The sequence below is a fragment of the Zingiber officinale genome, chromosome 4A (assembly GCF_018446385.1).
Source record: "Zingiber officinale cultivar Zhangliang chromosome 4A, Zo_v1.1, whole genome shotgun sequence".
Lineage (NCBI taxonomy): Eukaryota > Viridiplantae > Streptophyta > Magnoliopsida > Zingiberales > Zingiberaceae > Zingiber > Zingiber officinale.
Window position 1 is genome coordinate 41,820,870 of NC_055992.1, and position 9,750 is coordinate 41,830,619.

Below are 9,750 nucleotides of genomic sequence, written 5' to 3' on the forward strand. Positions count from 1 at the left end.
CCTTTACTATGGCTGCAACCCAGATGGAGGATTGGCGCTTGAATCTAACAAGACTGCTATTTGAAGACCTACTTTCTTATTTCAGGCTGAGTCTCTCTTCTCCTGGAACACCGCACTCCTTAGGTAAGTTCGTGCTGAGCCCCCCCCCCCCCCCCCCTTTCGATCATTTTCTCTGTTAGAATGACCCTTCATGTTGGTGCCTACAGTTGAGGTTTTGTATCGCGCATCAGAGGTTCTGCCTTTGCCCCTCAGTGATCTGGAAATACTGCGGCGCGGTCGGGTAATCTTGGAGAGGAGGCTACTCCCTCATCTTGGATCCACCTCATTTGGGGCAGCGACTCAGCCTACTTCCAACCCCGCCTCACACAGCACTTCTCCTTCACCTGCCACCCCGAGCCGAGGTCGGGGTCGTGATCAAGCCGGCCGTCTGGCCAGATGCGTCTTCAGAGGAGCCTTCCGGGCCTCTAGACGTGCTCGCGCAACCCTTCATCGCGCAGGTCGAGGCTCATCCGGTCGAGACGCCACAGACAGGGGTGCTTCAGCCTTTTCATAGGGTCAGCCTGGCTCTGATAATTCTGACTCTGACAACCAGCCCCTGCTTCACAGACGACGTCGAAGACCAGGTTTGACTTCACAAACGCTCGATCCTGTTCCTTTTACTACCATATTGCTCCTCGCTGCCACCGTGGCTGGCTCTAACACCACTCCCCTCTTCATTCTTGTTTTATTTATCTGGCAGCCTCTCCCAACCCTTACAGGGGAAGGCCAGCGGCATTCCGCTCTGCCCCTACCCCTGCTGAGGAAACAACCCAGGCGTCATCGAACCCAGCGCCAACTGAGCCCATTCCCGCCTCCTGATTCTGCCGCCGGCCCTTCTCGACCTTCCTCCTCCGACCACTATCGTTACAAAACCACTATCCCTTCTGAAGCTGTTTTAGTTCGGCGACATGACGTCCCCACGAGCCTTCTGATGATGAAAGGCTGTCTCGGCAGTTTGTGGGCAGAGAGCATGAGTCAAATGGATAGCGCGCCGCCATTAGTCCAGATGGATAGGTTCTCGAAGTCCTGGGCTAAAGTAAGTACTCCTTACCTTACACTTGTTATTAGTTTGCCTTAACTGAAGGTTATATCTTCCATCCAGACTCATGCAGAATCTTTAGTTCTGAACCAATCTTTCCACAACCTCCATTATCAAAGCAAAGAACTCCGAGAGAGAGTCTCTGAATTAGAGCTGCAACTGAATGACCCAGCCCAAGCTAGTTATGCATTGTGGGCAGAAATCCAAGCCTTGACCAATCAGACCAACTGGCAGAAAAGGTCCCTAGTACAGGTCAAAGATGAGCTCCGAGCTTTAAAGGAGGAAAGAGATGCATCTGACGCAGGGTATCAGCAACAACTAGCCCACCAGGCTCAGGAAATACAGTCCAAGGATACCCTTCTGCAGGAGAGGAACAATAAATTGGAGGTTCAGACAGCTCAGTTGGAAACTCAAGGAGCTGAGCTGAGGGCTCTGAGGGCGGAACTATCCCAGTCTCGGGCGACTTTGACGGGAGTATCTACTGCCCTGGCGTTCTATCAAGAAGGAGAGAATGATCGTTGCCTGCGAAGTCGAATGTCCTATCTGAGCTCTCCTGACCATACCCTACACGGCGGCTGGAGTTATCTGACAACTTCACGCACAGAACATCTTGAACTCCATCCCTCCCGCAGACTTCTTGGATCAAGACAAGATCATTCAAGACTTTCCGGATGAGATCTTTGCCCCTTTTAAATGATCTGTACCAACTGCTTAAACTGATGAATTTTTACATGTACATACGTGTCTTTGAGTTTTTACTTGACTATCCTACTATATCCAGGCCCTTCGCCTGACCTGGCTTACACCAATAGAGTCAGCCCCCTCAAACCTGATAGGGCCGTAGGTAGTTAGCACTCCAAGGTCGGTCTAGCTTCCTTCCTTGAGCATCCTGCAAATAATAGGCTCCTGATGCCAATTTCTTGATAACTTTGTATGGTCCGTCCCATTGAGGAGCCAACTTTGTCACTTCCCCTAAGGGTTTCACCTGCTTCCAGACTAGGTCTCCTTCTTCGAAGAATCGGGGGATCACCCTTCTATTATAGTTTTGTCTCATCCTCTGTCTATAGGCTTCCAACCTGGCAGCTGTTTGTTCACGAATTTCGCTGATGAAATCTAGTTATGCCAACCGCGGCTCTGTGTTCCCTTCGTCATATATCATTCTTCTGACGGATGGTATCCCGACCTCCAGAGGTACCACTGCTTCATTGCCATATACTAAATGGAAAGGTGTCAGACCTGTACTTTCTCGGGGTGTCGTATGATAAGCCCACAAAATGCTCGGCAGCTCGTCCACCCAATTGCCTCCCGTGTGATCCAGCTTGACTTTGAGCCCTCTCACTATTTCTCGATTGACTACCTCTGTCTGACCATTGCTTTGAGGATGAGCCACCGAAGTAAAGGCCTGAGCTATGCCGAACCCCTTGCACCAATTTTGTATCTTGCGTCCTTGAAATTGTCTGACATTGTCCGACACTAACTTATGAGGCAAGCCGAATCTGCAAAAGATATTCTTCCACAAGAACTGGATCACCGCATCTTCAGTAATTCTGCTGCTACCAACAAAAAGCGTCTTTGCCCTATAGCCATCGGGAAAGGTCCTACAATATCCATACCCCATTGGTCAAATGGACAAGACACGATAGAAGTTCTCAGCAGCTCTGTGGGTCGGTGCGTCAAGTTCTGATACTTCTGGCATGACAAACAAGTATTCACCAGCTTCTGTGCATCCTTTTGCAGGGTAGGCCGGAAATATCCGGCCAATAGTACTTTTCGAGCCAGCGTTCTTCCGCCTGCATGATTGCCACAGCACCCCAAATGTATCTCCCGCAAGGCCTGATCTGCTTCTTCCATATTCAAGCACTTGAGCAGAGGTCTGGAGAAAGACCTTTTGTACAGTTGATCTCCAATCATAACATAAGCATGGGCCTGTCTCCTGAGCATACGCGCTTCCTCTAAGTTGGTTGGTACAATTCCTTGCTAGAGGAAATTTATTATGGGCGCCCTCCAATCAATTACTCCTCCCAAGTTATTTTGTAGATCTATCTGAGCTATAAGGAAGGTCTGTGATATAGATCTGTCAAGTACCCAAGTGGTCAGGGAGCTGGCCATTTTAGCTAATTCATCCGCTCTTTCATTTTCAGCCCTGGGAATCTTAGTGACTGTGACTTCTTTAAAATATTTCCTCATCTTCTCATAGGCTTCCTTGTAAACTTGCATCTTTTCGTTGTTTACCTCAAAATGTCCGGTCACCTGTTGAGTTACTAGCTGTGAATCTGAATATATCACGACTCGGCTTGCCCCCACATGCCGAGCTGCTTGCAGACCTGCTAATAGGGCTTCATATTCTGCCTCATTGTTGGTAGCTCTGAAATTTAGCCGTACAGCCAGCTGCATAATGTCTCCCTGCGGAGATATTAGAAGTGCACCTACACCACTTCCATGATGGGTAGCCGACCCGTCTACATAAACTTTCCAAACCTCCTCCGAATCCGCTTGATAAACCTCTGTCAAGAAATCCGCCAGAGCCTGTGCTTTGATCGTGGTTCGGGGATGATACTATATATCATATTCCCCTAGCTCGGTTGCCCATTTGATAAGTCGACCTGCTACTTCCACCTTGGTGAGAGCTCGACCCATTGTACTGTTTGTCAGGACGATAATAGGATGCACCAAAAAATACGGTCGGAGGCGCAAAGCCATGAGAACAAGTCCATAAACCAACTTCTCCAGGGCTGTGTACCGAGACTCGGCCCCCTTCAATAGATGGCTGAAAAAATACACTGGCCGTTGTACATTGTCCTGCTCTTTAACTAGCACGACCCCCACGGCCTCGGGGGTGGCTGATAAATAGACCCAAAGGGGTTCTCTAACAACAGGTTTGAACAGCGATGGTAAAGTTTCCAAGTATTGCTTTAGCTCCTCGAAGGCCTGTGTGCACTCTTCCGTCCACTGAAACTTAGCTGCTTTCCTGAGCACTTTGAAGAAGGGCGCGGCTCGATCTGTAGATCTGGAGATGAATCTGGACAGCGCCGTTATCCTGCCTACTAACTTCTGCGTTTCCTTCAGATTCTGAGGGATCTGCATGTTTCGGAGTGCTTGAACCTTCTCAGGATTGACTTCTTTCCCTCGTTCAGTCACCAGATATCCTAGAAACTTCCCTGCTTTACACCATATTGTCTCAGAGTCCCACAGGTCTCTTCTACATCTCTTATTAGATTGGACGCCAGGGGGGACTTGATTAAGATGTCATCAACATAGACTTCAACGTTCCGCCCGATCTGACTCCAAAAGATTTTGTCCATCATCCTTTGGTAGGTGGCCCCAGCATTCCTAAGTCCATATGGCATGACCGTATAGCAGAAAGTACCATCAGCCGTTATGAAGCTAACCTTCTCCTGATCCTTCCTAGCTAAGGGTATCTGATGATATTCTTGATAAGCGTCCATCATGCATATCCTCTCACAACCAGTAGTTGAATCCACCATCTGATCGATCCGCGGGAGAAGATAACAGTCTTTGGGGGTGGCTTTATTGAGGCCGCGGAAGTCTATGCACACCCTCCACTTGTTGTTAGGCTTCTTTACTAATACAACGTTAGAAAGCCAGGACGGGAATTGCACCTCCCGAATATGTCCCGCCTTCTTGAGCTGATCCACTTCAGCTCGGATAATTTTATTCTGGTCGGTAGAGAAATTTCTCTTCTTCTGCTTGACTGGTTTGGCTTCAGGTATTAAATGCAGCTTGTGCTCAGCTATCTCTGGTTTGACTTCGGGCAGTTCTTCCGGGGACCAAGTAAAAACGTCCCTATTACGGATCAGACACTGTATCAGCTCCGACTTAAGCTCCGGTGGTAAGTCACTAGCAATGCGAGTGATGCTTTCTGCTTTGTCAGTATGCAACTAAATCTCTTCCCAAGGGATGGGCTCCTCGGCAATAGGCAGAGGCTCCTCTTGGATAGCGTACACACCACCATCCTGAGTCCTCCTGCTCTTGCGTGCCTCCACCCGGACCATATCAATGTAGCAACTACGAGGCACCTTCTGCTCTCCCTTGACTTCTCCGACCCGCTCGCCGACCGGGAACTTAATCTTCTGGTGAAAAGTGGAAACAACAGCCCTGAACTCATGCAGATCTGGCCTTCCCAGGATGACATTGTAAGAGGAAGGAGAATCTACCACTATAAAGGTGCTCCTCCTGGTGCGCACCAATGGCTCAGTGCCCATGGATATGGCCAGCTTAATTTGACCCATGGGCTTGACTTCGTTACCTGTGAATCCGTATAAAGAAGTGGTTATGGGTTGGAGCTCAGAGGCATCAATCTGCATCTCCTCGAATGCAGCTCTAAATAAAATATTGACCGAGCTCCCGGTATCTACAAAGACCCGAGCCACTCGGCTGTTAGCAATAACGGCCTTGATTATGAGAGCATCATCGTGGGGTAGTTCCAGACCCTCCAAGTCTTGTGGCCCAAAGCAAATAACAGGGCCAGACGCCTGCTCGTGGCTGCACCCCACAGCTCCCACATATAACCGCCGACCGTGTGACTTACGGGCTCGGCCTGAGTCCCCGTTAGTGGGCCCTCCTGAAATCATGCCGATCTCTCGTACAGCAGCGTTACCCCGGTTTTCCAGCTCCCCGACATCTCTTCGGTCTTCCACGGGACCAGCTTGGTCAGAAGGACCGGCTAGGTCGGGCCGGGTCTGACGAGCACGTCCGGCTGCGGCCCGTTCTTCCTCCATTCTCTGTATTTGGGGCGCTAACTCCGGGAGAGGCAAGCCCTACTCTGAAGCTCGCCTGGAGTCACGGGCGAATTGGAAGCAGTTACTGAGATCATGCTGTTGGTGCGGGAAGCATCCGACGATCGAACCTGAGTTTTGATAATGGCAAAGGATTCAAAGTTAAGGTTTGTGGTGATCTAACGTGTTGAATAAGTGTTTCAGGAAAGTCCTAGCTGCGGTTAGGCAAAGGGAAAATCCTAAGGGGTGGTAACCTTAGGTCCTAGGGGGCGGTAACCCTAGGTGAGGGAAAACCCTAAGGGGTGGTAACCTTAGGTCCTAGGGGGCGGTAACCCTAGGTGAGGGAAAACCCTAAGGGGTGGTAACCTTAGGTCCTAGGGGGCGGTAACCCTAGGTGGAGGAAAACCCTAAGGGGCGGCAACCTTAGGTCCTAGGGGGCGGTAACCCTAGGTGGAGGAAAATCCTAAGGGGCGGCAACCTTAGGTCCTAGGGGGTGGTAACCCTAGGTGGAGAAAAACCCTAGGGGGCGGTAACCCTAGGTCCTAGGGGGTGGTAACCCTAGGCGGAAAGTCCAGTCGGTCTGGAGGACCAGACTGGCATCAGGTAAATCTCCTGAGTGGAGTAGGTGAGGACGCGTTCCCCGTAGAGGGAACAGTAGGCGTCGGGTCGACCTAGGGTTTCCGGTTGGGAATCCGAAGTCAGACTCGGACAGTCCGAAGACTGTCAGTTCTTCTTTACTATGTTTTATCAGATTCTAACACTATCTTGCAGGGTATTTGCTCGGACTAACCTTGTTTTGCAGGAGAGGAACCTGCTGGAAAAAGGTGGTCCGGGCGCCCGGGACCAAACTTTATCCCCTGCCGCGACTTCGCCACATGGAGCATCCTGGTTGGTTGGCCACGTCACATTCCAGGCGCCCGGAAGGTCATATAAAAAGAGGGTCGAGGGAGCAGCTGAAAGCACAAGACATTCTAAACTTTCTTATGTGAAGTGCTGCCAACGAGACGACCTTGAAGTGCTACGACTTGACGTCGACAACCCGAAGCTCAGACTCTTTGATCTTTTGTTGTCGGTATTAGTTTACTTATTGCATTAATTGTAATTCAAATTGTAATCTTTCCGATATTATAGTTGCCCACCGAAAGCGGTCAAGGACCGCGGGACTTCGAGTAGGAGTCGCCATAGGCTCCGAACGAAGTAAAAACATCTGCGTCTGTTGTGTTTGCTTTTACTTTCCGCTGCGTTTCTACTCTGTGTTTTAAAATCGTTAAAATAGCCACGAGCGCTATTCACCCCCCCTCTAGCGATTTCGATCCATCACATGCGTCCTGGACCGATGATATGTGCAATATGGTACTCCCCTTGGTCCAGGTCTGGACGCGTGTATGGCAGCAACTCGCGGAGCTGGTCTGACTCCCTGAGCGGGCTGAGGGCCAGGCCTGGGTTGAACGCGCTGAAGAGGCTGAGCTGGCTGTGGTGCGCTCCTTTCAAGTCGGTTGCCAGGAGCCACTGTCTTTTCGGCCTTCCTCCTAGCTGCCTGAGCTTCCTCCACTTTGATGTAGCAAGAAGCTTTCTCCACCATATCATCAAAACTCCGGGCTGGGTTTTTGATGAGGTCCCTAAAGAATTCCCCTTCCAGCAATCCGTGGGAGAAGGCACTCATCAATATTTCTGAGGTGGCGGAGGGGACGTCATTCGCTACCTGACTGAACCGATTGATATAGCTTCGCAGAGGCTTGGTCGGACCCTGTTTAAGAGCGAAAAGACAGTGGTTGGTTTTTTGATACTTACGACTGCTGGCGAAATGACGTAAGAAGTCCGTTTTGAAATCCAAGAAGCGATTGATGGACTCTGGGGGCAATCCATCGAACCACTTCTGCGCCGAACCCGACAGGGTATGTAGGAATACTCGGCATTTGACAGCATCGCTGTATTGATACAACATAGCCGCGTTCTTGAACTTTCGCAGATGCTCTTCCTGATCTTTGCTTCCATCGTATTCTCCGATGTTCGGGGCTCGATAACCCCTTGGTAGGTTTTCCCTCAAGATCTGAGCCGAGAAGGGTAGCTTGTCATCCGGATCTTCGGGCAGATCTTCGGCAGAGATTATAGCTTTTCCCTTTCCTGAATCCCGGGGTGGATGTAGAGAGCTTTCCGCCACCGACGCCTGCGGCTCTTCTTTCTTCAGACTATGCTCGCGAGGTCCAGGTTGATGATAGTTGCAGCGAGGCTCTCGGAATGAAGTACGAGGGAGTTCTTCTGGCTGCTTCCTCTTTGAGCCCCTGTCGGAGACAGGAGCTGGTTCTTTGGACACTTCAGGCGCTAGGCGAGGTTGTGAAATTGTTCCTTGTTTTTCAGAGGCGGCTCGCTTTTTGACCTCCTTGAAGAGCTCGTACTCCCTCGCAGTCATGGTGACATTAATCCTCCTGCTGGAACTTCGACCAGAGTCCTCCATCTTCACGCTTCGGATCAGGCTGTTGTGTTTCCCATAGACGGCGCCAAATTTGATCCTGTCTGAAAGCTGAGTCGGACGAAGGCTGATCGCGACGACCTGGTTGTTGACGGAAAGTTCGTGGGTGATCCGGGCTCCCACGGGCGGCTGACGATGCTGCAGGCCCCTGCACACACTTAGACGATCTCCCCCCCCCCTCACGTTAGAGACTAGAACCCAGGGAAAAAGTCCCCGGGTCAGGCCCTCCGACACTCAAGTCAGGTACTTTTTCCCCAGAAAACGTAAAGAGAAGCCAAAAACGACTGAAAGTGAAAAGTTGTGGAAAAAAGTAACGAGAGAGCGTACCCGCGTACGAAGAATCCTCCCCTTTTTATGCACCCGCCTCGCTTCTAGAACCTGCAACTATGTCAGAAAATGTTAGACGCGGGGCTTTGTCGTGTAGTCCTGGACACCTGTCGTGCTGCTATTGGTTGTGAAAGCATCTTCTTGTTTAGGAACCTCCGCCTTTACACATGGGTTTTGTCTTGTAATGAAGGACATCTGTCACGCTGCTATTGGTTATGAGGACATCTTTTCGTTTAGAAACCTCCGCCTTCGCACATATCGCTGGTATGTAATGATTACCCCTTGACGGACAATTGTGATTCTCCGACTTCCGCACGGCTTAGCTCATCCGATCTATTGTGGCCTGCATCTGCCTCTCCTCCTCCGATCAGATCTAGCCTCTAAGCGTCACCTGCCAGTCGGGCTGACTCTGAACAGCTCTATCGATCTCGGTCTGTACCCTGTATCTTGTATACCCTGGCCCTCGACTGTAGGCCTGTTGATCAAGCTGCCTTTAAACAGCTCTGCCGATCCCGACCTATACCCTGCACTTTGTATTTCCTGGCCCTCGACCGTAGCCCTGTAGATCGAGCTGCCTTTAAACAGCTCTGCCGATCCCGACCTATGCCCTGCACTTTGTATTTCTTGGCCCTTGACCGTAGGCTTGTAGATCGAGCTGCCTTTAAACAGCTCTGCCGATCCCGACCTATGCCCTGCACTTTGTATTTCCAGGCCCTCGACCGTAGGCCTGTAGATCGAGCTGTTTTTAAACAGCTCTGCCGATCCCGACTTATACCCTGCACTTTGTATTTCCTGGCCCTCGACTGTAGGCCTGTAGATCTAGCTGCCTTCAAACAGCTCTGTAGATCCCGACCTGTACCCTGCACTTTGTATTTCCTGGCCCTCGACCGTAGGCCTGTAGATCGAGCTGTCTCTACACAGCTCTCCCGATCCCGACTTGTGATTTGTGACTTGTACTTCCGGGCCTTCGAATCGCAGGCCTGTAGATCGAGCTGCCTTTTAACAGCTCTGCCGATCCCGACCTGTACCCTGCACTTTGTATTTCCTTGCCCTCGACCGTAGGCCTGTAGATCGAGCTGCCTTCAAACAGCTCTGCAGATCCCGACCTGTACCCTGCACTTTGTATTTCCTAGCCCTCG